General features: G+C 48.6%; 1 protein-coding gene and 1 pseudogene across 42 annotated transcripts in view; one reads left to right on the top strand and one right to left on the bottom strand.

Moving 5' to 3' along the window:
* Positions 1 to 26,888, bottom strand: part of TLN2 (talin 2) — a 479,276-nt gene that overhangs the window by 421,212 nt on the left and 31,176 nt on the right. For 8 of the 42 annotated variants that reach the window (XM_070054324.2, XM_089310508.1, XM_089310514.1 and 5 more), the window contains exon 2: positions 1,408 to 1,457. The exons of 29 other annotated variants lie outside the window; for them this stretch is intronic. The gene's annotated coding sequence lies outside the window, so the exon portion shown is untranslated. Of the gene's footprint in view, positions 1 to 1,407; positions 1,458 to 17,823; positions 17,951 to 26,888 lie in introns of all 42 variants that reach the window. 5 more of the 42 variants (XM_070054308.2, XM_070054321.2, XM_070054315.2 and 2 more) reach the window with 1 other exon arrangement.
* The window catches only part of LOC149123139 (selenocysteine insertion sequence-binding protein 2-like), a 29,950-nt pseudogene continuing 8,755 nt past the window's right edge, over positions 5,694 to 26,888 (top strand).

The raw sequence follows: 26,888 nt of genomic DNA, 5'->3' as shown, positions 1-26,888 counted from the left end.
GTTCAGCTGGAATCCCAGCACCTCCCATGGCCATCTAATCCAAGTTGAAACCACCTCCTCCTACCTTTCATCCCAACACACTTATCATTAATGGCAACTTTCCAAGTGGCATCCATTCACCTGGGGAATAGTCCCTGGTTAAATCACTGGTGATCAAGTCAAACTTTGGCCTCTGTCCTTCCCTCTGTCTTTCAGTCTAGTAGAACTGAACTCTCAAACCACAGAACTGATGCTGTCACAAGACAGTGTCAGAATAGAGCTAAATTAGCAAATACCCAGCTGGCATCTGCTGGAGAATATTCTGGAGAATTGCTTACTACGTTAGGCAAAACCCAACACACATTTGACTGGGAATTATGGAATAACCAAGAGAACAATAAAAAAAAAAAAAAAAAAAGATGTTTTCCAACTTCAGCTTGCCTCAGTTTTCTATTTACCTGTTTTCTGGGTGCTATCTTTGAGAATATAAAATTCACACAAGGCCCTGGAGGGATCCTGAAGCTGTAACATCATAGCTTCATGGGATCCACCCCTGTCTGGACTGGACCCACCACCTGACACCTCACTAGCCCAGTGGAGCACAAAGCAGCAAACACTGATCCCAGAGCATGAACATGACATAGGCAAGAAGTAAGGAAAGCACTTGGTAAGTAGGCCATCTATTATCCACCAAAGTGACCATATCCAGGACCTGGCTTTGCTTCCATGGGCTACTTTCCAATGATACAAATAGCCTTGCTTTATAGACTGTTTCCTCCAGAACAGAATTTGCTGTCACAGTCATTCACCTGTGCTTTTGACATCTGCTGAGCACCACATGGGAAAGATACAAAAATGGCTGAAATGGCCTCAAGGAAGTTAACTTTGGAAGGGTTAAGACAAGGACACCTGGCTCACATGCAGCTAGCATGACAGCTCCATTTTAGAAATGAGGTATCAATCCCCAGTAGAAGCACAATGGTCAATAACTCCTGCTATGACGACCCAGGAAGCCATAGCCAAGGGCAAGACAGGGATGGGAATAGAAGAGAATAGAGACAGAAAGAGGTTGCCATGGAAATCAGTGCTCACCAGAGCAGAGGAGGGCAGCCAGTACTGTCCTCTCAGTCCCTAGGCACAAAGCTACCTGGCGATTCTTAAGATTGGGGTCTACTCTAGAAGAAGTGCTCTCTGTCATTGACTATTTACTGATCTGTATGCAGGACCGTGCACTGGCCATGCTCACCATGCACCTCAACCAAATCAAACACACACTATACATTTAGGCAAGGAGAGGGGAAGTTATGCAAGAATTATGGACAATTTCAATCTCAAATTGAAATACAAAGAGTTTCTAAAGGCAAGGTACGGGGCAAAGCATTGTGGTACAAAGGGTTAAGCCACAGCTTTGAATCCATATCAGAGTACCTGGGATCGAGTTCTGCCTCTGCTTTCAATCCACTTATCTGCTAACGCACCTGTAAGGCAGCAGATGATAACAAAAGTATTTGAGTTTCTGAAACCCAGGAGCGATACCCCCCATGAGTTCTAGCTTCCTGCCTTTGGCCTGGACCAGCCTTGTCTGTTAACAGGTATTCAGAGAGTGAACCAGAAGAAAGAAGTGCTCACATGCTCTTTCTCTTTCCCCTGTCCTCTGTTATTCTTTCAAATAAAGAAATAAATAAATCTTAAAAAAAAGGCAAAGTATACTATGAATCTTTCAATTCAGCATTACATACTAAAATCTAAGTTACTGTCTTGTCTGTTTTCTGTAGCTACAACAGAGTATCATAAACTGGGTAAATTATTTAAAAATATACATTTATTTGATTCACAATTCAAGAGCACGGTGCCGGCATCTTGGCGAGGTCCTTCAAGTTGTTTCATAACTTGGCAGAAGGGCGAGCAAAAAACTTCAAGACAGAGATAAAGAGGGGCTCAAACGCATCTTCTAACAAGCCCACTCCTTCTGTCACAACATTAATCTCTTCATAAGGTCGGAGCCCTCAGGGCTTCCCTCACCTCCTAGTATGACCCACCTCCCAACACAGCTTCCTGGAGGATTAAGTTTTCAAACCATGAACTTTGGGGGAACCTATTCAAATCATGGCAGCTAGAACTACATCTGAGAAGTGGAAAGAATAGGAAGGCCCATGAGGGTGGCAAGACAGGCAAGCACAGCACAGGGTCTGGAAATATTTTGGGCTCTTTAAGAACATCTTTCGAGGCCGGCGCTGTGGTGTAGCTGGTAAAGCCAGCACTGGTTCGAGTCCCGGCTGCTCCACTTCCAATCCAGTTCTCTGCTATGGCCTGGGAAAGCAGTGGAGGATGGCCCAAGTCCTTGGCCCCTGCACCCATGTGGGAAGACCTGGAGGAAGCTCCTGGCTTCTGGCTTCAGACTGGCACAGCTCTAACCATTGCAGTCATCTGGGAAGCAAACCAGCATATGGGAAGACCTCTCTCCCTCTCTGCCTCTCCTTCTCTCTCTGTGTAACTCTGACTTTCAAATAAGTAAATAACATCTTAAAAAAAAAATCTGTCAGGGCTGGCACTGTGGCATAGTGGGTAAATCCCCCGCCTGCAGTGCCTGCATCCCATATGGGCGCTGGTTTGAGTCCAGGCTACTCCACTTCTGATCCAGCTCTCTGCTGTGGCCTGGGAAAGCAGTAGAAGAAGGTCCAGGTCCTTGGGCCCCTGCACCCACATGGGAGACCTGGAGGAAGCTCCTGGCTCTTGGCTTCGGATCAGCGCAGCTCTGGCCATTGTGGCCAATTGGTGAGTGAACCAGAGGATGGAAGACCTCTCTCTCTCTCTCTGCCTCTCCTTCTCAATCTGTGTAACTCTGACTTTCAAATAAATAAATAAATCTTTAAAAAAAAATCTGCCAAGTGAGTAAATATGATTGTTGGCAGAACCAGTGAATGAGGACCGAGTTATTCTGCCCATGTCTAAAATCCACTCGGTGCCCCTGCAGACCTGCTTGGCACAGTGTCGAGAGTTCCTGTCCCAGCACAGGCAGTTCCTAGCCCTGGAATAACTTTGACCCTGGTTAACCCAGAGATGGCTGATACAGAGACAACAAACACCTTGCTGCCACTCGCAATGTTTGTGGCTATCCAAAAATCAACTTTTGAAATTACAAGTTCAATGGAATCAAGGCCAAAAAAAAAAAAAAAAAAAAAAATCTCAGTGTAATGGGACGATGCATGCCCAAAGGGGAAAAGTCCAACCCTTGCCAGAGGCTTTTACTATCAGAGCGACACTGACTCTGGCCATTCACCAGAAAAACATTCTCACTTCGGGGCTTCCAGAGGCCAGTGACATGCTGACCCAAGCCATGAAAACAGAGTCAGACAGGTCAAATGTTGTGCATCTCAGGATCATCCTGGGTCCAGATGACAGGCAGGTTTTATTACACATCGCAACCCCAATCCATTAGCAGTGGTTGCTTCTCCTAGAACAGGTGGGAAAGTGTCACAATCATCTCGTAATGTCTGCCATGGAAGCAAGGCACAAGGTAAGGGGCTATGCATTTCTTAAAAGTGCTCCTAATCAGGGCCAGCACTGTGGTGCAGCAGGCTAAGCCGCGGTCTGCAGTGCCAGCATCCCCTGTGGGCGCTGGTTTGAGTCCTGGCTGCTCCACTTCTGATTCAGCTCTCTGCTAATGCACCTGTGAAAGCAGTGGAGGATGGCCCACATCTTTGGGCCCTGCACCCACACGGGAGACCCGGATGGAGCTCCTGGCTTTGGCCTGCCCCAGTCCTGGTCATTGTAGGCATTTGGTGAGTGAACCAGCAGGTGGAAAATTGGAAGATCTCTCCATCTCTCCTTCCCTAACTCTGCCATTCAAACAAATAAATTACTTTTAAAAAGTGCTCCTAATCTATTCATGTTGTATAATTACATTATGTATGCCTATACAAGTACCTATATTTAAACCATACATATATATATATACACACACACACACACCATAATTATATTCTTAAAGAAAAGCTGTATTACGAACTACGACATCTAAATCACAGCCATATTGTTAAAACATAAGTACAAAAGAAAAAGAAAGTTTAGAGTAGGAGGCCTGACTTCAATCTGAGTTCAGCATGTGTTCACAGAGCTGTTGCTAGGAAGACCCAACTGTGTGAGGCTGGCCAGCCCGAGGACCCTTCTAGCCCTGGTCCTCAGGGTCACCCGAGTACCTGCCCCGACTCAGGAGGATCACACACAGGGGAAGCTGGCAGGGCAAGGAGGACTGCCCCTGCCGAGTCAATCCCTCGTCAACACACTGCCCGGGGAACCCGGGTCATCTCTATAGCCTTATGGTCATCTTTAGGCTCAGACGTGAAGATGGCAAATGGCAGCCCCAACTCCCAACTCTCTCTCTTTTTTTTTTTTTTTTTGACAGGCAGAGTGCACAGTGAGAGAGAAACAGAGAGAAAGGTCTTCCTTTTCCTTTGGTTCACCCCCCGATGGCCGCTGTGGCCCGCGCACTGCAGCCAGCGCACCGCGCTGATCCCAAGCCACTGTGCTGATCTGAAGCCAGGAGCCAGGTGCTTCTCCTGGTCTTCCATGGGGTGCAGGGCCCAAGCACTTGGGCCATCCTCCACTGCACTCTCGGGCCACAGCAGAGAGCTGGCCTGGAAGAGGGGCAACTGGGACAGAATCCGGTGCCCCAACTGGGACTAAAACCCCAGGCCGGCGCCGCGGCTGAATAGGCTAATCCTCCGCCTGCGGCGCCGGCCCTCAACTTCCTCTCTTGCACCCACTACCCTGTTGGCAATACAGGGCTTGTCAGTTACATACCAAACTGTCTGGGGCAAACAATAAATGCTCCGAATGCCCAAAAGCGGGCAGACCACCAACTCTTTCGTGTCTAACAAAACGACCCGTGTTTAGACCAACCCTGTAGCGCATCAAGCTGCACTCCCACTGACAGAGGGGAATGAGGCCGAATGGAATTTGGATAGGAAAAAGGGCCTTTCCCACAGACTTGGGTTTCCAGACAAGGTTGTTTTCAGCTTGCAAGGACACGCATATTTCCACAGGGAAAAGCGTCATCATCTCCACTTAAATATCTTGCCAAATGTGCACAAAGCAGGAAGATGGTCTGTTTGCTCCCCAGCGCCCCTGTCTTCCGTGAAATAACCACTACTAGATTAGGTCATGTCGTGCATGCTTTCTAGCACAGCGAACCACGGCTCACCGCCAGACGGCCTGGAAGCAAGCTTGACTCCCTGACCGAGCCAGGCTCGTAATGGTCCTCTGAACGCTGTCTGGTCCTGAGCTCATCCCACTACATCCTCTCTAATGGTTGCCTTCTCCGATGAGCTGTCGGGACCAGGGCGCGTCAGCTTCCACCAAGGCGGGGGTGGCAAACGGGATGGACTACAGATGTCTGATGCTCCTCCTACACCCAAAAGCCTGCAGATCAATGCACTGCACTGCCAGTTAGAGCATAAATGATTCATACCTGTGTTAATCAATACATTCTTACAGACACTGCTATTAACGCTCATCGTTTCAAGTGGAAGCTATAGCTGGTGGACACACTCACACACACATACCATGGGACTTATTCAAAGTAAACTTTTACAGAGGAAAAAAAATGAATCTGACCCAAAACAGATATAAGTATCCTTAATCCAGGGCAAGCATTAGAAACACGTCAGGAAAGAGATGGCTCCACATGTCCCCAAAACACCAGCACTGTGACCATGACACTTGCCCAAATCTACGCATACCAGGAGATGACTGGGGCAGGGCGGAAGACAGCATCTTTCTTTAATTACCATTCCACGTCACAAAAGGCCAACAGGAAGCAATGTGGCAGTAACGTCCACAGTGCTGCAGCAGACATCACCAGCCTATCACTCAGGTGGACGTGGCCTCAGCATCTCCCTCACCGCATCCTCTCGGCAGCCACTGCCCATCACCAGGGTGTGAAGCTGAAGCTGAAGATGAAGCACATCCGTGTCCCTGCACAACTGCTCACATTCTTGTTGGTGAATGAACTCATCAGCAAGTATCCCTACATAGGCAGCCTGTGTACCAGCACGAGAGATGCTCTTCAAGAAGCCCTTGCTGGTACTACTCCTAAAGCAGCCTATGATCAATACGAGATGAAACAGAGCTGTGCACAGAACAAAGGCCTGAGTGATAAAAGTCCACTGAACAAATGCATTGGGGATTTCAGTGAAATGTTATCAGACAATGTCTGTAAAAGACAAAGCATGGAATCAAAGAATCATGGAGCAAACAAGCAGACTCATAATACAGCCTCAGAGATGCACCTCCAACAACCTGACTCCTCCAAGTCCTGTGCATTCCACTCCTGGGCTTGCTCCAGCCACACTAGCCTTTATTAGTTTTTCAAACACAACAAGCTCCTGCCCACCCTCAGGCAGCTTCCTCCTGAGGGACACCCTGCCACCCACTCCCACAAGCCTGGCCAACTCCCTCTCAGGTGACAGGCTGAGACTCAGCGCCTCCAGGAAGTCACCCCTGTACCAGGGCTGGGGAACATCAGGCCCACAGGCCTCAAACCATGTGGTCTGGCCCTGCCAAGGCAGCCTAAGGTGAGACCTGAAGTGCAACAGATCTGCAGCAGGCTAACTGTTAAGCTGATCATTTTGTATGGCCTGTAAATGATGCTTTATCCAAATGGCCCTTGGCAGAAAAAAGGTCCCCCACCTCTACACCTTCCAGCCACCCTAGCCTGGACCAGGGCACAGTCCCTGGCTAAGCTTTCCAGGACATCTGAATGGAGGACAGAGGGACCCTGGTCCCCATAATCCCAATGCACAGTTCAACGCCTGGAACCTAGAGGAAAGACTCAAGCGACTAACAGAAGCCTGAATAAATAACACAGATGACTTAATTATAATGCAAGTAGACTTGTGATGCAAAGAAAGCTGGAATTCAGAAGAAAGTGTGTCTGTAAACTAAGTGTGAAATAATTAGGGCCTGAGAAACATCTGGACATAATGGATAAGGCTGACAAAAATAACATCACAAAATCTAGAATTCATAAAAGCAAAGATTAAATCTCACCACATAAAAAATTTAAAATCTGCAGTGAAAAAGGCATTGTAGCAGGTTAAGCTATCACCTACAATGCTGGCATCCTACATGGGCGCTGGTTCTAGTCCCAGCTGCTCTACTTCTGATCCAGCTCCCTGCTAATGCCCCTAGGAAAGCAATGGAAGATGCCCCATGGCTTAGGCTCCTGCACCCACTTGGGAGACCTTAAGAAGCTCCGACTTTGGCCTGGCTCAGCCTTGGCCATTGTGGTCATTTGGAGAATGAACCAAGAAATGAAAGATCTCTCTCTGTGTGTCTCTGTCCCTCCCTCTCTCTGTGTAATTCTGCCTTTCAAATAAATAAGTATTAAAAAGATGAAGGGGAGGGGAGGGGAGGGGAGGGGAGGGGAGGGGAGGGGAGGGGGAGTAAGGGGAGAGGGGAGGGGAGGGGGAAGGAAATATCCCTTATACCAGAACAGGTCCCTTGCATACAAAGTTCATTTTGATGGGAAGATACTGGATGACACCCTTTACTCAAAGCAGAAAATACCACCTACTCTAGGAGTAGACCCAAAGCAAGTACCAACATATCACAGTCCATGAAATTCTAACACCAAGACTAAAGGTCATGCCCAAGGATCTACACTGGTGACTGTCATCTGGTACATGGATGGGTCCTCTGGTCTCAGCAGGCCCTGTTACATTTTTAAAACTTTCAGGAATTTGTTTTTCCAGAGCACAGGGACAGATGCATACAGAAAGCCATCCCAGCCAAGGAGTCTCAACAAAGATGCAGGAAGATATGATCAAGCAAAACACCTCTGACTTCTGTGCTGGGCCATCCCCCGGGTCCAGTGGTCAGCAATAGCTACAGGTGATGGCCTGTGAACAAATGACCCAAGCCAGGGCCTCAGCAGACTGTACTTTTCTTCCTAGAAAACACCACTGTCCCTTTTTGAAGTTGAAGCTCGGGTGGAGACACCCGCCTTGTCACCCAGGAGTACACACCTCCCAGTCTGCCCCTGAGGCTCCGTGCCTCTGCCCACACAAGCATCTGCAGAGAAGCCAAGCGATGAAGCCTGTGGTCTGTTTTTGAGAAACTGTGTCAAACACATCTGCCCGAGTTCTTCCAAATGCCTGCCTGGCAGGGCTTTCCCCTTGGCTCGTAGGGAAAATAGAGCACGGAGTCTTCTCTTGCCCCTGCCCGTCATGGGAAAGATTTTCTGGAGTCAGCAAGTTTCATAAGAAGCACAAAGTCTATAAATATGAATTCTAGGGCATAAACCAAAGGACTTTAAATTAGGCATGGCCAAGAACCGTTTTCAAATCCAAGCATGTAAGTGAGCTGAACAACGCCTGCTCAATTGCCAAGAACACAGTCAAGGCTCAGTAAAATACCGCCTACAGTTTCTTGACCTCTAAGAATCTAAACCTCAAAACGTTTAAAAGTGAAATTAAATTTTAAGAAGCATGTGACACACTCTGACATGCTTCTGCTTGCTTTCAAAGAGCTTCGACACACATTATCTCAAGACAGCACTCTGAGTACTTCTAGCCCAAGCCAAGTGTGGCTGAATCCTGGGGCCTGACACAACTGCTCATCAACGTAGAGATGCCAATGAATGAATGCATGAGTGTAAAATCCAAGTTTCCTGGAAACACACAAGAAAGGCAGAGATCAATACTTCCTTCCCATTTTTATACGGGATGCTTGGATTACAATATTCACTCACAGTCGATCCTAGCTCCCCTGTCACACCAAGTCATTGCTACCATTGGAAGGTGTCCTTCTAAAGTTCCTGTGTTAGAAACCGGGTCCCCAGTGGAACAATGTTTAAGTGTTCAGGTCGGGGCCGGCACTGTGGCACAGTGGGTTAAATACCCAGGCAGCAGTGCTAGCATCCTATATGGATGCCAGTTCGAGTCCTGGCTGTTCCACTTCCAATCCAGCTCTCTGCTATGGCCGGGGAAAGCAGAAGAGGATGGCTCAAGTCTTTGGACCCCTGCACCCATGTGGGAGACCAGGAAGAAGCGCCTGGTTTCTGGCTTTGGATCGGCTTAGCTCCAATAGTTGTGGCCATTTGGGGAGTGAGCCTGTGGATTGAAGACCTCTCTCTCTGTCTCTATCTCTCTCTGTAACTATCTTTCAAAAATAAAATAAATCTTAAAAAAAATTTAAAAAGTGTTTGGGTCAAAAGTTTTCTGCCTTCATGAATGGATTTATGCTGATATTAAAAAAAAAAAAAGCTGGCAGGACTGGGTTCACTCCTTTTCCTTTCTGTCACCTGAGGACCCATCAGAAAGGTTCTTACCAGATGTGCTCACCTTGATCTCAGACTTCCCACACTCTGGAAAACTAAGAGTATTTTTGTTATTATTATTGACTTCAGGCAGATAGAGACAGAAAGCTCCCATCCACTAGCTCACTCTCCAAATGCCCACAACTGCCAGGACTGGGGCAAGGGGAAGCCAGGAGCTGGGAATTCAATCCAGGTCACCCACATGGATGGCAGGGACTCAACTACTTGAGCCATCACCCGACACCTCCTAGGGTCTGTATCAGCAGAAAGCTGTAATCAGGAGCCAGAGCCACTAATTAACCCAGATGCTCTGATGAGGAGTGTAGGTGTCCTACTCCGGGGTCGTCACCATCAGGCCAAACATGCACCCCAAGTTTTTATTCTTGAGAAACTGCCCAGATACTCCTTCACAGCAGCACACGATGGACCAAGACAGACATTTTCTCTTCAAGTGGAGGATGACAGTGTTGATTCTAATTATTTTCCAGAGACTTCCTCTATTGAAAAATCTAATAAAGACACTTGCAGAAAAGCAAAGCAGAAAGATTTAACACAACACACATACAGTGACCCGGCAGCTGTGACACCAAGATGAGGCCTGCTATATTCCAAATCACTAGACAATCTGTTACTTGCATACTGGATCTAAAAGAGCAACAAGTCTGCGTACCCCATGCCCCCTGGCCCAAGACCTGGACCAGTTCACCCATTTAGCATACCTCTTCCTGACATTCTGTTCAAAGGAGATGAAAACCAGAAAATATTAACACCAGTTGAGCAAGAGCACAGAACTAAATACACCTAAGTTTCTGGTCTTGCATTTTTATAAACTTTTCATTTATTTTTATTTATCTGAGAAACAGCTGATGGAATTTTCCCTTTCTTCCCTCAAAACTTTATTCCAAATGGGGAAAGCTAAAGAAAGCCACACAAACCCATATTTTCTGAGCACTGAAGATTCCTTCAGTATCTAAACAAACTACCAAACTCAAAGAAGCTACTTGTCAATGTCTGGGTTCAAATCCCCAGGACCTATGGTCCTTCCTGGCACAAACCTTAAAAACCCCACAAGCAACACAAGCCCATTCACAGTTATGCAACTTCACAGACGTTATTCCTGTGTCCTGGGGCCACGACATGCAGTCGACTGCCTAATTATTTAATTAGCTAGTTTCATGTTTAATATGTCAACAGTGTACAAAGTACATCCACAAATATGTAGAGAATGTTGGGCCCAAAGTAGGTGTTTATCTCCAAGGTTGTGCTGTTCTGATCCCATCTGTTCTGAGGTTGGGGACGCATTGTAGGGCAAAGTTTAAAATACCATTTGTGATACCGGCATCCCACATTGGAGTATCAGTTTGAATCCTGACTGTTCTGCTTCCAATCCAGCTCCCTGTTAATGCACCTGGGAAGGCAGTGGAAGATGGTCCAAGTACTTGAGCCCTGACACTCATGTGGGAGACCAGGATGGAGTTCCCGGCTCCTAGCTTCAGCCTGGCCCAGCCCCAGCTGTTGAGGCCATGTTAGGAGTGAATCAGGCAATAGAAGGTCTCTCTCTGTCTTTCAAATAAATAAAACTTAAAAGAAAACTAACGTTATTGGCCAGCGCCACAGCTCACTAGGCTAATCCTCCACCTTGCGGTGCCGGCACACCGGGTTCTAGTCCCGGTCGGGGCGCCAGATTCTGTCCCGGTTGCCCCTCTTCCAGGCCAGCTCTCTGCTGTGGCCAGGGAGTGCAGTGGAGGATGGCCCGAGTACTTGGGCCCTGCACCCCATGGGAGACCAGGATAAGTACCTGGCTCCTGGCATCGGATCAGCGCGGTGCGCCGGCCTCAGCGCACTGGCCGTGGCGGCCATTGGAGGGTGAACCAACGGCTAAGGAAGACCTTTCTCTCTGTCTCTCTCACTGTCCACTCTGCCTGTCAAGAAAGAAAGGAAGGAAGGAAGGAAGGAAGGAAGGAAGGAAGGAAGGAAGGAAGGAAGAAAGGAAGAAAGGAAGAAAGGAAGAAAGGAAGAAAGGAAGAAAGGAAGAAAGGAAGAAAGGAAGAAAGGAAGAAAGGAAGAAAGGAAGAAAGGAAGAAAGGAAGAAAGGAAGAAAGGAAGAAAGGAAGAAAGGAAGAAAGGAAGAAAGGAAGAAAGGAAGAAAGAAAGAAAGAAAGAAAGAAAGAAAGAAAGAAAGAAAACTAACGTTACTGAGCAAGGTCTTTTTCCATTTTGCTCATTTTAACAGATTCACACACTGCATTGTGATGTTTCAGTCAACAGTGGATCACATACACAACAGCAGTCCCCTCGATGGTATCGCCCAGGACCAGCATTGTGGCACAGCAGGGTAAGCCACCACCTACAACACCAGCATCCCAGATCAGAGTGCCAGTTCAAGTCCCAGTTGGTTCACTTCCAATCCAGCTCCTTGCTAATGTGCCTGGGAAAGCAGAGGATGAGGACCCAAGTCCTTGGGTCCCTACCACCCACATGGAAGACCCAGATGCAGTTCCTGGCTCTGGCCTGGCCCAGCCCTGGCCATTGTGGCCATTTGGAGAATGAGTCAACAGATGTAAGATTGATATTTCTTTTTCTCTCTCTCTCCCACCCTCTCTGTCACTCTGCCTTTCAAATAAACAAATCTTTTTAAAAAATGGTATCACCCAGTATCTAAGCAAGGCAAGCTCAGATAGGAAATTTTAGAGTTATTGTGAGTTATTTTTTTCTGTGTTTTAAGGTAAACCATGAATGACCCAATAAAATAGATATGTTATTTCCAAACTCACAAACTTGCTTTCTACTTAAGAGACAAAATAGTTGTTTGACTTTTGCAACAATGGTTTGTTGGCTAAGTCAAACCATAATGGGGGACGGTATGGGGGGGGGGGGGAAGCCATTGTAACCCATGAGTCATACTTTGGAAATTTATATTCATTAAATAAAAGATAAAAAAAATAAAAAAAAAAACCATAATGGAACTTTCTCCCCTTGCAAGTTCAGGACCACAGCAAAGCTCATGATGGAAGTCCAATAAAAGTGTTCTGAGTATGTAAACTCAGCCACCAAGACCTATTTCCCCTTTTAGAAACCGGTCACACCTATATATTCCAACAAAGCAAAATGAGTACTAGAGTAATTGTTGAGAACATCAATAAATGAGAATTCTCACAAAACCAAAAGATCTTCCCTATCAGTTGGGTCCGGATCTCAGGAAACTTCCACATTTGTATCAAATATAAAAACTTACTAACCAGTGATTTTGGGGTAAGTCACTCATAGACAGAAATGATGACACTCCTCAGGAAAACAGGAGAATTAGCCTGAATCACCCTTGACAAAGCAAGTGAACATGGAGCCAACGCTCCAGCATTTAGTTGCTACTGCTTTCACAGGTTCTGGCTTTAAAGATATTGGTGTGCCTCATATTTTAGGAATTCACAATTGAAATACAACTGATGTCCTCTGTCCCTAAGCCAGGAGACAGCCAGAACACCATCTAGCTTCCAGCCACAAACTAACCCAAACTGTTTGCATGTCTCAAAAATGCTTTCAAATGACTTTTTTACCTCTAGCTTCTGAAAGAAAAAAAAAATAACTGATAATTAAACAGTGAAGTTTGCTGCTTAACTATAAACCTTAACTTACCAAAACTTAAAAAATAAATAAACCATGTACAGGGGAAGTGGATATAGGTATAGAATGGGGGGAATTTGTGATGAAGCCACACATAGCACAAACCACAACACAGAGCTGTCCAGACACCATCCTAATACACAGGCTACTTGCTAACTCCAAAATCTGAGGTTTTTTTTTTTTTTTAAGATTTATTTACTTATTGGAAAGACAGACAGACAGAGATAGAGATATTCCAGTACCTGGTCCACTCCCCAAACAGCCACATTGGCCAGGTTTGGGCCGGGCAGAAGTCAGGAGCCTGGAACACCATATGGGTCTTCCATGTGGGTGCAGGGCCCAAAACCTGGGCCATCTTTGCTGCTTTTCCAGGGAGTTTAGCAGGGAGCTGGATTGGAAACAGAGCAGCTAGGACTTGAAATGGTGCTCCTATGGGATACCAGTGTTGCAAGCAGCAGTTTAACCCACTATGCCACAACGTGGGCCCCAAGAATTGAGATCTTTGAAGTAGCTATAGGAAAAGGGTCACGTGGATCCAGAACACCCACACAGCCCTCCCCTCCTTCGCAGCTTCCAGGCACCTTAGCCATCTCCTTCCTAAACAGTGCCCTCATCAGACCACTGCATTCCCAGAGTTGTTGCTTAGAACTGGCCCCAGTGCCCTTGGAGCAAGCAGAGTGGGCAGCCTGGTGACCTGTCAAGACCAACACACTGCTCCAGCACCAGCCTTCAGACACAAGTCAGGCCAGCTTTAGTAGTGCCCCCTGGGAAGCTTTCAGAGGGGCCTGAGGTCCTATCCACAGAGGCTCTGACCCTACCTGTCTGGGTCACATTCAGAAATCTTCATTTTCGGGGCCAGCACTATGGCATAGAAGGTTGAGTGTCCGCCTGCATTGCCAACATCTCATATGTGCTGGTTCAGGTCCCAGCTGCTCCACTTCTGATCCAGCTCTGTGCTAATGTGCCCGGAAAAGCAGCAGAAGACAGTCCAAGTACTTGGGCCCCTATACCCAAGTGGAAGACTCAGAAGCTCCTGGCTTTCACCTGGTCCAGCCCCAGCCACTGGGGCCATTTAGGGAATGAACAAGTCTGTCTGTCTGTCTGTCTCTCTCTCTGCTTCTATCTCTGCCTTCCTAATAATCTTTTTTAAAAAATCTTCATTTTCAAAGCTCTCTCAGGGGATTCTTGAAGTTCAGTTAGGATAAGGAATCAACACATACTAAATTCTACTAAATTCAAGGCTTTTTGTTTGTTTTTTAAACACAGAGTAACAGAGAGAAAGAAAAAGAGATCTTCCATCCACTGGTTCATTCCCCAAATGGCCACAATGGCCAGGGCTGGCCTAGGCTGATGTCAGGCAGATGCAACTCCATCCAAGTCTCCTACACGGGTGGCAATAGACCAAGTACTTGGGCCAATTCCACTACCTTCCCAGGCACCTTACCAGGGAGCTAAGCAGCCAGGATGGGAAGCAGAGCAGCCAGTACTCAAAGCAGAACTTCCAATATGGGATGCCAGCATCACAGGCAAAGGTTTAACCCTCTGTGCCACAACACTGGCTCTAAATTCATATTTCTAAGAATTCGAAGGACACATCACAACCTGGTATACAGGAAACAACAGTGGCTCTCAGACAGCCCATACTTTCAAACTAACACCTGATATATGATACCTAGTACATTCACCAGCATGCTACCACCTCTCCCAGATGGACTGCCAGGTTCCACATGCTAGCTCTTTGGAGAAATAAGCATGAATTGCTCTATAAAAAGAGCCTTTGCTCTTTTCATATTCAGGTATGGGAAAGCACCTGAAGAGATTCTCCTGTGACCACAGAAAGTCACACTTAGTCACTCCAGACACACAAGACAAGAAATAAGGCTGGCCTGAAAACTAACAGCCAATCAAGGCAGGTCAATCTCATAGGCTCTCTTCCCTGAAAAAATGTGCAATCCTGCTTCTGCTGGGATTCAAGGCTATAGACACAAACACTGCATCTACTCTGAACACAAGCCACAGAAAATAGAAGAGGAAACACTGGCATCTATAAAACAAGAAAACAGAATTTCTGGGGCCCAGCACCGTGGCTCACTTGGTTAATCCTCCGCCTGCAGCACCGGCATCCCATATGGGCACCGGGTTCTAGTCCCAGCTGCTCCTCTTCCAGTCCAGCTCTCTGCTGTGGCCCGGGAAAGCAGTGGAGGATGGCCCAAGTGCTTGGGCCCCTGCACCTGCACAGGAGACCAGGAAGAAGCACCTGGCTCCTGGCTTCAGATCGGTGCAGCTCCAGCCGTAGCAGCCATTTAGGGGGTGAACCAACGGAAGGAAGACCTTTCTCTCTGTCTCTCTCTCTCACTGTCTATAACTCTACCTGTCAAATAAATAAAAATTAAAAGAAAACAGAGTTTCTGGTTATGCTCCTTGACTGTTTGCATTAATCCCACTCAAGCTGCCAATCAGCTGTCGCTGGAGTAACAACCACCACAGCCAGATGTGACTTCCCCTCCTTCCATTCTAATTTTTCAAATTCCCCATGAAAAATGCAAATGTACCCAGGAGAGGTTAACATTTACAAACTATTAAACCAGACTGGCCTTCCAACAGATAAATCAATCTCCCAGCCTTGCTTGGAAACAGAGCATGACAACGAGTCTAAGGCAAATGAAAACCACCAGAGAGGCAATGATGAACGTTCAACAACAGGAGACTCAGGATCCTGACCTCTTCCCCACCACTTACGGACCCTGTGGGTCCTCCCTTTGGAGAAGCTTTCTTCATTTGAAAGGCAGAGTTACAGAGAAGGTGAGAGACAGAGAAACAGATCTTTTATCCACAGGTTCACTCCCCAAACAGCTACAACAGCCAGGGCTGGGTCTTGCCAAAGCTAGGGGTAAGGAACTTCATCTGGGTCTCCCACATGGGTGGCAGCAGTCTTGCGCACTTGGACCATCTCTAGCTGCTTTTCCCAGGTGCGTTATCAGAGAGCTGAATCAGAAGCAGAGCAGCCAGAACTTAAACCGGTGGTCATGTAGGATACTGGTGTCACAGGTGATGGCTTCACCCGCTGCACCACAATGCCAGCTGAAGAAGCAAAGCTCTTATTGCAGAGGGAACATAAAGTACGAACATGTCCTGTATGTCCTGTATCAATCATTCAAAGATTTCCATGTATCTGGCACCGTCTGACCCTGGAAACAACCGTCACAGAGTTTCTAAGCAAGAAACTGGACAATAAAAGATTGAGCAGCCCTTATCTGAAATGCCTGGGACCAGAAATACCACCAATTTTGGATTTTGGAATATTTCCATCTATATAACGTGGAGATAAAACCCAAGTTGAAACATGAAATTTGTTCATGTTTCATATACACCTTATACATGGCCTGAAGGTAATTTTCTCCAAGGCTTTTGATGCACCTGTGTTCTGAGAGTGATTTGTCCCAAGAAGTCAGGTGTGGAATTTTCCACATGTGGTGTCATGTTGGCACTGAAAGTGTTCTGGATTTGGGAGCAGTCCAGATTTTGGACTAGGGCCCCTAACCTGTACCACAGTGTTTGACAGGCTACAGTGAGGGAGAACAAGGAAACAGAGCCCTGGGCTTGCTGAGGGCACAGGAAGTACACGGCAGAGCTCTGCATCCCGACGGCATCGTCTGCAGGACGAAGGATGAGAGTGCCCTGGAAGGGACGGGTGGACCAGATTTGCTGGTCCCCGAGACTCCTCTGTGATGGCAGCCTGGGGACAGGGCTAGTAGTGGGAGGGTTTAGGAGACACTCAAGGTGGTCCCCTAGGCTTCATACAGCCAGGCAATCAGCCACACTGAAGAAAAGAGGAAAAGAGGAGCAACAAAGAATGGATGTGAAGTGGGTGGCAACACTTTTGACCACCGCAGGGAGGCTATTCTGTGAGAAGTTAGCCAAAAAAAAAAAAAAAAAAAAAAAAAAACACAACAACAACAACAAAAAAAACGCAAGCTCAACTGCAACCCCTGACTCTGACTCTAGGCTGAAGCAGACACAGAGAGCACACCTGGGCACAAAGAGCCGCACCTGCTGATGCCAAGCCTCCGCCAAGCTATTGCCCGTCTCCTGGAAATCTGAGAGTGCAGCTCTGACGGTCCCTTTGCAGACCAGACATCTGGTGTCAACCAAACGTGAGCTGCTCGACCCTGGTGCCCAGAACACAGAACGGACTTGGTTGCCATCAGTTCGAGCTATAGTTCTCACTGGAGAAGGAATGCTACTAGCATCTAGTGTCGGCCAGGGATGCAGCTAAACATCCTACCATGCACAGGACAGTCCCCAGGACACGCCGTTATCCAATCCCAAATGTCAATTGTGCCACGGGTGAGAAACCTTAGGTTAAGAGAATAAATTTGCAAATACCAACGGCAGTTGGCTCAGGGTAGATGGCAGAGCAGACACTTCTGGGGCCCGGCAGGGTCTCACTCACCTCTGACCTGGCAAAGGGGAACGTGGACAAGTTCTGTCCATCTCCCACCCTGGCTGTCCCCCTCCACTGCTCATTTGCCACCTTCCAATCCCATTGTTGAGACGGAAGGGGCTCACAGCTCTCAGGATGTGGAGGCTAAACCTGTAAAGGGACTACAGCAAGGCCTGGGATGATGAAAGCAAGGGAACCCCCAGGAGACAGAACTTTAGGGTTTCCCAGCCACGAACCTGGGCAGGGCCCACCAGTCACTCCCCAGTGTTCCAGGAGACATGTACTAGCCCAGCCATGGCCGTCACACCCATCATTCGTCCTGCCTGTTGACACCCACAGTGGGTGCTGTGCACAGACCTCACAATGAACATCACAAAACCCTCCCCCTCTCCACCACTGACTCCCAAAGCACCCAAATCAAAAACCCCAGGGTGTCCCCTGGACACTGCCAATCACTCACCAGGTCCTATTGGCTCTGCCTCCCCATGCCTCCTTCTCTAGCCTCATGCCTCCTCCAGTCTCCAGCATTTCTTACCCACAAGACGGCAGCACGGGCAGAGAACGGCTTCCCCGGCCTCTGTGGTGAGCTGTAAATGGGGAGGGAAGTCCAGGTGTCTCATTATTTAAAGACAGAGTGGGCAGCCAGGGATGGGGCAAGTGAGCAAGCTCTTAAAAAGCACAGAAAGTGATTCTGGGGCAGAAGCTTCCAAACCACACTTGGCCTAGCAGTTTTGGAATCTCAGCCACAGGGAGGGCAGGCACCGGGGTCGGCTGTGTCCCAGCACTGGCCACAGAGCAGGGCCTCCCAAAAAAATGTTTGCTGAGGGAATGAAAAAAGTACCATGAAGCTGCAGACCAATCAGAAACCACAGTGCATAGACCTAATTAAAGCCACAGCTCACCACCAGTGACCAGCAAATTCCCATGTGGGTAGGCCCAGTCCCCAGCATGATGCCAGGAAATCACGAGCTGCTGTAGGCAGAGGGACGGTGGATCTGAAAGCCTTGACCCCCTTCCAGCCTCCGCTTCCATCTCAATCCCTGCCAGTGCAGGCCCACGGCAAGCATCTCTCCCCGCCCTTCTCAGTCAGGACCAAGGCACTGAGGCACACACCTGGCACAGGAAGGCAGCAACAACCTTGATCCTTTGCACCTCTCCAGGTGACTGGTACACAGAAGGGAAACGGAAGGCCATTTCAGGGTGTGCAATGTGTCTGGTTTAACCCTTAAACACAGGCACCTGGGGATGGTGTTGTGGCCCAGCACATTCAAGTTGCCTCCTGAGCATCTGTTCGATTCCTGACCCAGTTCCCTGCTAATATGCCTGGTAAAGCAACAGAATCTGGTCCAAATGTTTGGGAGACCTAGAAGCAGCTCTGGGCTCCTGGCTTTGGCCTGAACCAGCTCTGGCCATTGAGGCCATGTGGGGAGTAAACTGGCAGATGGACGATCTCTCCCTCTAGCCCTATGCCTTCCAAATAAATATGAATACATCTTTTTTCAAAGGAGGGAGAGTGATGAGGCTCAGCATTCAATAAATACACGGGCAACCTAGGTGAAGGACGGAAGGCACACCTGAGTGACAAAGGGAGCCACTTCCAGGACATCACATCCTAGGTTGCTCCAGGGCTGACCCAGGCAGGGTCTTAGGACAAATGGGTCCACAGAGGTCAGACCAGGCAAAACCTTATCCGAGTCTGGGACTCACTAGCAAAAGGCAATCCCCAGAACCACCTCTCCCCACAGCAGAGGCAGTTACCAGGCCACATGGGCTCAGAGAGAAGCTGAAGGCCACAAACCCAAGGGCAGTGGTTTCAAGGCCTCCCAGAAGTTGCAGCACAAGCCTGGGCTGAAGCTGTCCATGATTGATTATATGGGGGCCACAAGGAGGTTCTCCTACAAACAGCAAGGGCAAGTTCACTGCACAACCTCTGCTGCACGTGGCAACGCCCAGGGTGCTGCAGGAGGAAGGCAAGCCAGAGTCCACCCCTGCTGCTCCACACCTCCACGCTGGCAGAGTTGTAATGCAACCCAAGGAGGACACAAACATGTGCACATCGTCCCCTTTATACAAAGATCACCATCATCAACACCTGGGTACAGAAGGAAGTGCCCAATGAGGCCGGAAGAGGCAATCCCCAGGCCACAGGACCTCCATGTACAAACAGCCCTGTCTCCCTGGTCTCTTGGCAAGTGCCTCTCCAGTGAACGACCAACCTGCTCCTATAACAAGCCACACGGCCTCAGGAATGCTGGGAAGGCTGCCTCTGAGTAGGTCCCGCTAGGAACAATGACTCTCACAGTGGCAAGGAGAAGGGAGGCTAAGGGAGCCCCGTGAGTGAAGGGACCTGGCCGGGCATCTCTAGGAGGAGCTCAGAGCACCCCTGCAGTCGGTCTGCCCAGGACACACATCCCTGAGTGCACATTAGAATCACAAACACAGTCCACCTGGGCTGCAGCACAGGCTCTCAATCACACGGGTGTGAGGTGGGGCTGGGCACCGGTATGGCTGCAAGGCCCACAGGGGAGACTACCGTGAGACCCATTGGCTAGCTGTGTGGGAAGAGGTGTACAGGTCGACCCTGATGTGCTGGTCCTAGAACCAGCCTTCCTCCCATTTGGTATCACTAGCAGAATCCTGTCTCAGACCCACTTGCAGTCTCGCTCAAGGAAGCCAGGACTAGCCTTGTCTGAGGCCTGCACTATTCAGCTTCTTGTCTGCCTCTGCCTTCTAGAACCATCTGCTTCCCTTAGGAGCAGCCTCATCCATGGTCCTCAGAGGGGAAGTGTAGCGTGCAGCAAATCATGACATCAGTGGGCTCCCAAAAAATCTCCTCGCTACCATCTTAAGGCTTAAAGAAAACAGTGAACACTTCTACGCCAGGCTCCATGCTAAGTGCTATGTATGCATTATCTCATTTAACCCCGCCACAGTCTACTGAGGGAGTGACCATTATAATCCTCATTTAGCAGATAAAGAAACTGAGGCACGGTTAAGAACTTACCAATGTCCCACAGCAAGTCCAAGTCAGAATCAAGATTCAAATGCAGGTATCAGGGCTCTAAGTCTGTGCTCCAAACCATTCTGCTATAGTCGCAACCTTAAGTTCAGCCTTCACAGGCGGGAAAAGTTACCAGATGAAGGCACGCAGGCAATCAAAGCCCTGAATTTGATGTGTTAAAAATCAGTTATGGGGCTGGCACTGTGGTGCCAGGATCCCATAAGGTGCCGGTTCAAGTCCCAGCTGCACCTCTTCTGATCCAGCCATCCTCCACTGAACTCCCGGGCCACAGCAGAGAGCTGGCCTGGAAGAGGGGCAACTGGGACAGAATCCGGCACCCCGACCGGGACTAGAACCTGGGATGCCAGCGCTACAAGGGGAGGATTAGCCTATTGAGCCGTGGCACCGGCCGATAGGGTGGTTTAAAGATGAGTTCCTTGGCTACCCCATCAGCATTCCCAGGAGAGGGGTCCAGGCTGACTTGCAAGCTTCCATTGGTGTTTCTGATCAGCCAGGGAAGAACCCATATTCACAGGATGGAACCAAGAAGGTGGGAAAATCCAAATACACACACTGGAGGAGCGGAAGATGGGCTGAGTAGAAGATGGCACCAGGGGTGGAAGTGGGACATGGGGGCTTTCCCATGCCAGGGACTTCTGCACTGCTGCTGGGCCCCCAGGGAACAGCAGGAGCAGCAGCACGGAGATAAGAGTGAGAGTGCAACAGCAACTCCTAAAAGGAGGCATTCCTGGTACTTGCAATGGAAGACCTCTGGGGCTGCCCCTGCATTTGTGGCCTTAGACTGAAGAGCTGTCCGGAAAAGGCCCCAATACTCAGAGCACTGGGGCTGACAAGCACTGCAGTGCAGTCACCGCTGTGATATTAAAGTGACAGCAACCATCTGCTTTCATTCTTCTGGACAAGAAATAACAGAAATCATTCTTCATTCATGTGCACATTTAGGGAATAGGAAAATTTAAAAATTCATGTTCAGAATAGGTGTTTGGCACACTGGCTTAAGTTGCAGGTTGAGATACCTGCATCCTGTATCAGAGTGCCTGGTTCAAGTCCCAGTTACTCTGCTTCTGATCCAGCTTCCTGCTAATGCACATCCGGGGAGGCAGCAATTGATGACTCAAGTCTCTGCCACCCTCCTGGAACCCCCAGATTGAAGTTCCTGGCTCCTGGCCTTGGCCTGGCCCAGCCCTGGCTGCTGTAGATATTTGGGGGAATGAACCAATGGATAGAAGATTGAGATCTCTCTCTCTCTCTGGAACTCTTTTTTTTTTTTTTTTTTTAAATAAACTAAATCAAAGCCAATGTTGTTGCATAGCAGGTAGAGTTGCTGCCTGCAATGCCAATATTCCATATGGGCTCTGGTTCACATCCTGCCTGCTCCACTACTGATTCAGTTCCCTGGTAATGGCCTGGGAAAAGCAGCAGAAGATGGCCCAATGCTTGGGCTCCTGTTACCCATGTGAGAGACCTGGAAGCTCCTGGCTTTGCAGCCATCTGGACAGTGAACCAGTGAATGGAACATTCTCTGTGTGTGTGTGTGCGTATGTGTGTGTATGCATGTGTACGTGTGTGTCTCTCTACAACTCTTTCAAATAAACAATTAAAAAAAAAAAAGTAGTCCTTTTGAAAATAAATGAGACCACTCCTTGAGCATCTCAGAAAGTGTTTTCTTAAGGACCTGCGAACATACACTCAATGACTGAAAACTCAAGACTGGCTCATCATTATCCTCCAAAATGACAGGAAATGCTATGACAATATTTATTCAATTCAACCAAACCACATTACATTTTGAATTAAGCATTTAAAAATGAGAACTACAATTCTAGAAGCTGACAGGATACTCCTCTAGACAACACCAGTCCAGTACAAATCCTGGGGAATGAACACACAGAGACACACAGACACACTCACACACACACACACACACACACACACACACGCCAACACTTGGAATTCTCCCAGAGCTTCCGGTTTTATAAAGCTGATTGCTTTTAGTGCTCTTCACCTGAGAAACTTGAACAAAGCAAAGCTGCATCCACCGGGAGCCCTGGCTGAGGCCCGTCCTTCCGGAAGTACAACTGAGAGCAGGCAGGAAGTACAGAATCCAGGCCCTCCCCAGAACAGCACAAGGTGCTCCCTCCAGCCTGCCTCAGGGTGGCTCAGAGATCAAGAGACCGCTCAGTGGCTTGGCATTTGTCAGCGGCCAGCTGTGCTCAAGACTTAGGTAGTCCACAGAGGAAGACTGGAGAGAGCATCACTTACTCCAGGAATCGGGGCTCCAGCAGCTTCCACGTGGTCTTCAAGTCTGTGACAATACCCCAGGGTCAGAAGCAGTACTTGCCATTAGAAACACAACACACACATTTTTATGATTTAAAATTTTCTCACAGGGCCACCATTGTAGCACAGTAGGTTAAGCCACCACCTGGAACGCCTGCATCCCATATGGATGCCAGTTTGAGTCCTGGCTGCTCTACTTCCAATCCAGCTTCCTCCTAATTGCCTGGGAAAAGCAACAGAAGATGGCCCAACTGTTTGGAACCCATGTGGGAGACCTGGATGGTGTTCCTGGCTTCAACCTTGCCCAGCTTCAGCCATCATGGCCATTTGGGGAGTAAACCAGTTTGGAAGATCGATCTCTCTCTCCCCACCCCCTCTCTCCCCACCACAGTCTCTCCCTCTCTCTCTGTCACTCTCCTTTTCAAATAAATAAATACATTTTCTCATAACCACACAGAAAAGTTAAAAAGGGTGAACCTCTAGAATTATTTTTTATTTAACTCAATATATCTAGTATATCATCAAGCCAACGAGCAATCAATATAAAAAATGATGAATGTGATATCTTACATTCCTTTCTGTTTGCCATGGCCTTGAAATATGGCATGTATTTTACATTCACAGCACACATCTCCATTTGGATGTGAGATCTATATTTCGATTTCGTAACATTTACAGCTGGAAAAGCCAATCCACATACCCAGTTATTCCAAACAGACTTAAAAGTTTCCCAATCACTGGTTTAAAATTCAAATGAAAAATGAGAAATGTAGTTTCTCAGTCCCACCAGCTACATTCCAAGTGTTCAACTGGAAATTCTGGGCAGTGACAATTGCTATCACACAACAGAGGACTACAGTTTCTTTCTTTCCAAAGTACCCCTCACCAAACAATCTCTTTTTAAGATTTACTTACATATTTGAAAAGCAGAGAGACACAGAGACTCAGAGGCAGAGTTACAGAGAGAGGGAGGGAGAGACAGAGAGGTCTTCCATCTGCTGGTTCACTCCCCAAAGGCCAGGTCTAAGCTAGACTAAATTTAGGAGCCCAGAACTCCACCAGGGTCTCCCACCTGGGTAGCAAAAACCCCAGTTCTTGAGTCGTCCTCTGCTGCTTTGCCAGGCACATTAGTAGGAAGCTGGATCGAAAGCAGAAGAACTGGGACTGAAACCTGCACTCAGTATAGCACACAGGTATCCCAAGCAGTGGCTTAACCACTGCACCACAACGCCCATCCCTGCTTTGCTTTCTCAATCATCAGAAGTTACGAGGGCAACTCCGAGGAGTTTGATCCTAGGGCAGTAGATCACTGCTAGTCGTACCTGCTTAAGGATCGGAGGAGTCTGGCAGAATCAAGCAGGACAACAGAGGGCGCCCCAAGGAGAAGGGAGTGAAGGCAGATCTCAGAGCCCCTGCTGTGGACCCACACTGCACTGAGCACAGAATATTCACCGTCCCTTAGGCGCCTGCCATCGCAAAGGTGACACATCTTTAGGTGTCTTCAACAGTAAGGAACCTGGGCTTAGCCACATAGGGGAACCTGTCCATAGCTATTTCCCACACCAGGATCCAAGCAAACGGGGGGAAAGCCATGTCGTGTCCTCTCTCTAAGACATAGCAGGCAGATCCAAGGCAGGCCAGGACGCAAAGCCAAGTACTCCAATTACCACACCTGGACTGCAAACGCAGGTGGACTGGGGCAGGTGAACCAAAGGTACCAGAGAGGAGATGGCTGGAGAAGCCTCATGTTTACATTTGTATCCCACTGAACACCAATCCACCCAGGGGCTGCCACTTTAAGGCCCACTAGGACATCAACCCTGTTGTGGCAAAGAATCAAGCACAATTCGTCCTCCATATCCATGGATTCAACCAAGTTCTAACTGAAAATATTGAAAATTGTATGTGCACTGAACAGATAAAGGCATTGTTCTTGTCATTATTCCCTAAACAATAGAGCACAATTACTTACACAGCATTTACATAATATTAAGAATGATTGGGGGGCCGGCGCTGTGGTCTAGTGGGTAAAGCTGCCTCCTCCAGTGCCTGCATCCCATTTGGGCGCTGGTTCAGGTCCTAGCTGTTCCACTTCCGATCCAGCTCTCTGCTGTGGCCTGGGAAAGCAGTGGAAGATGAAGATGGCTCAAGTCCTTGGGCCCCTGTATCCACATAGGAGACCCAGAGGTAGCTCCTGGCTCCTGCTTTGGATCGGCACAGCTCCAGCCACTGAAGCCAATTAGGGAGTGAACCAGTGGATGGAAGACTTCTCCCTCTCTCCCTCTCCCTCCCTCCCTCCGTCTGTCTGTCTGTCTCTGTCGCTCTCTCTCTCTCTCTCTCTCTCTCTCCATAACTGGGATATCTGAATAAATAAATAAATCTTAAAAAAAAAAAAAGAATGATAGGGGCCAGCACTGTGGCATAGCAGGTAAAGCCACTACCTGCAGTGCCAGCATCCCGTATGTGTGCCGGTTCGAGTCCCAGCTGGTCCACTTGCGATCCAGCTCTCTGCTATGGCCTGGGAAAGCAGTAGAAGATGGTCCAAGTCCTTGGGCCCCTGCACCAGCATGGGAGACCCGGAGCAGGCTCCTGGCTCCTGGCTTCCGATCAGCACAGCTCCGGCCATTGCAGCCATCTGGGGAATGAAACAACGGATGGAAGACCTCTCTCTCTCTCTCTCTCTCTCTCTCTCTCTCTCTCTCTCTCTGCCTCTCCTTCTCTCTGTGTAACTGTGACTTTCAAGTAAAACAAATAAATCTTTAAAAAAAAAAAAAAAGTAGATGTCTGATGCCCAGACAGGCGGAGCTTACCACAGAACCCACCAGAATTCTGTGTCCCCTGTTCTCTTGAGGAGCTGTTGGCCACACACTGGGAATGAGCTCATTCCTAATGAGTAGAAGCTCACAGACTGTGGCTCAGGCTCTGGAGTTCACAGGACTGAGACATGGGGGCAGCTAGGAAGTGAGCTCCCCAGCCCAGCACAGGCGCCCTTGCTATCCTCACTTCTAGTTTTGTCACCATTGAGCTCTCAGAGATGGCAGCCTCCCTGCCAGCCGTGGTCTCCCTGGAGCTTCCACAAGCCCAGGGCAAGTCCACAATTCCGGAGTATTCAATCCACCCTCACCAGGGCAAGGGGACACAGCCGCTCCTGTTATGGCTTCTCTCACAGAGGCCTGAGAGCCAGCTCTTCACGACAGAACACGAAGGAAGCCAATGCTTCCAGTGTCCAGGGGGTAACTGGCCCGACTCATCCCCCAACTCCCTCGTCCTAGTCATGGAGATGTAAATCAGCAAGTTCATCTTGGAAACATGAATGCAGTAGGCTGCATCCACTTAGCTCTGTGAAAGAGCACAATGTCTTTCCCTCTTCGCAATCCCTTTAGTGGGTTGCCTGTGATGTGCATCTTATTACGGTATAACGCTTGTTCCGTAACACCATTATGCTCTTTCCCGTCTACCTCCACAGGCAGGTTTTCTGAGCTGAGAAGAGAGTATGCACTTCATTCCGATTCCCCAACACCCTCACCCCAACCCCTACCCACACGTGGCCGCCAGGAAGTCATTTTAAGCCAACTGCATCTTCCACTCAAAGGAGATGCATTTAAATTTCATGATGTCATTCACTCTAGGGGTGGGGAGGGGCACCCCCCCAAACACCAACCCAGGATCCTAAAAGACAAGATGGAACCTGGACCTCTGACTCAGCTGAAAGACAGTCTCTTAGCCTCACACATTGTAGGGACCGTAACCTCCAGCCAGAGAAAAAGTCCCTGCGGGTCACAGGGCCCTGAGCTCACCGCCCGGTCCCTTCGTGGGCACTGCTTCCTGTGCCAGGAAGGCCTGGCAGCCAGCCCCTTTCCTCTGGCCAGCCCCTGTGGGATCAGGGATCGTGTCCTATTCCACTCAGGGAAAAGAGCTGAATGAATGGATACTTGTCACTGTCAGTCAGTCCTATCCCGACCTGCCATTTGGTTCACTTGGAAACACTTGCTGCATCAGGAAATGTGTCTCGGACAGAGCGCTCTGTGTCAGCTGCGACAATGAACAAGGCCTTTCAGGAGCAGAACCAGCACAGACACAGGTGAGAATCTGGGGCTCAGCCGGTGCTTGCCCTTGCAAGGGTGCCCCACCCCGCAAAGGACAAGTCCTCTGCAGGCATGGGCTGCGCAACCCCCCAGCCTGGCTCCCCTAGATCTGTCCAGCTACGTCGGCTCCCGACAGGA

This window comes from Oryctolagus cuniculus, chromosome 12, assembly GCF_051225735.1.
Source record: "Oryctolagus cuniculus isolate XC-2025 breed Fujian yellow rabbit chromosome 12, ASM5122573v1, whole genome shotgun sequence".
NCBI classification, from domain to species: Eukaryota; Metazoa; Chordata; class Mammalia; order Lagomorpha; family Leporidae; genus Oryctolagus; species Oryctolagus cuniculus.
Note: the sequence above shows the minus strand (reverse complement) of the source record. Positions and strands in the feature narration are given on the sequence as shown.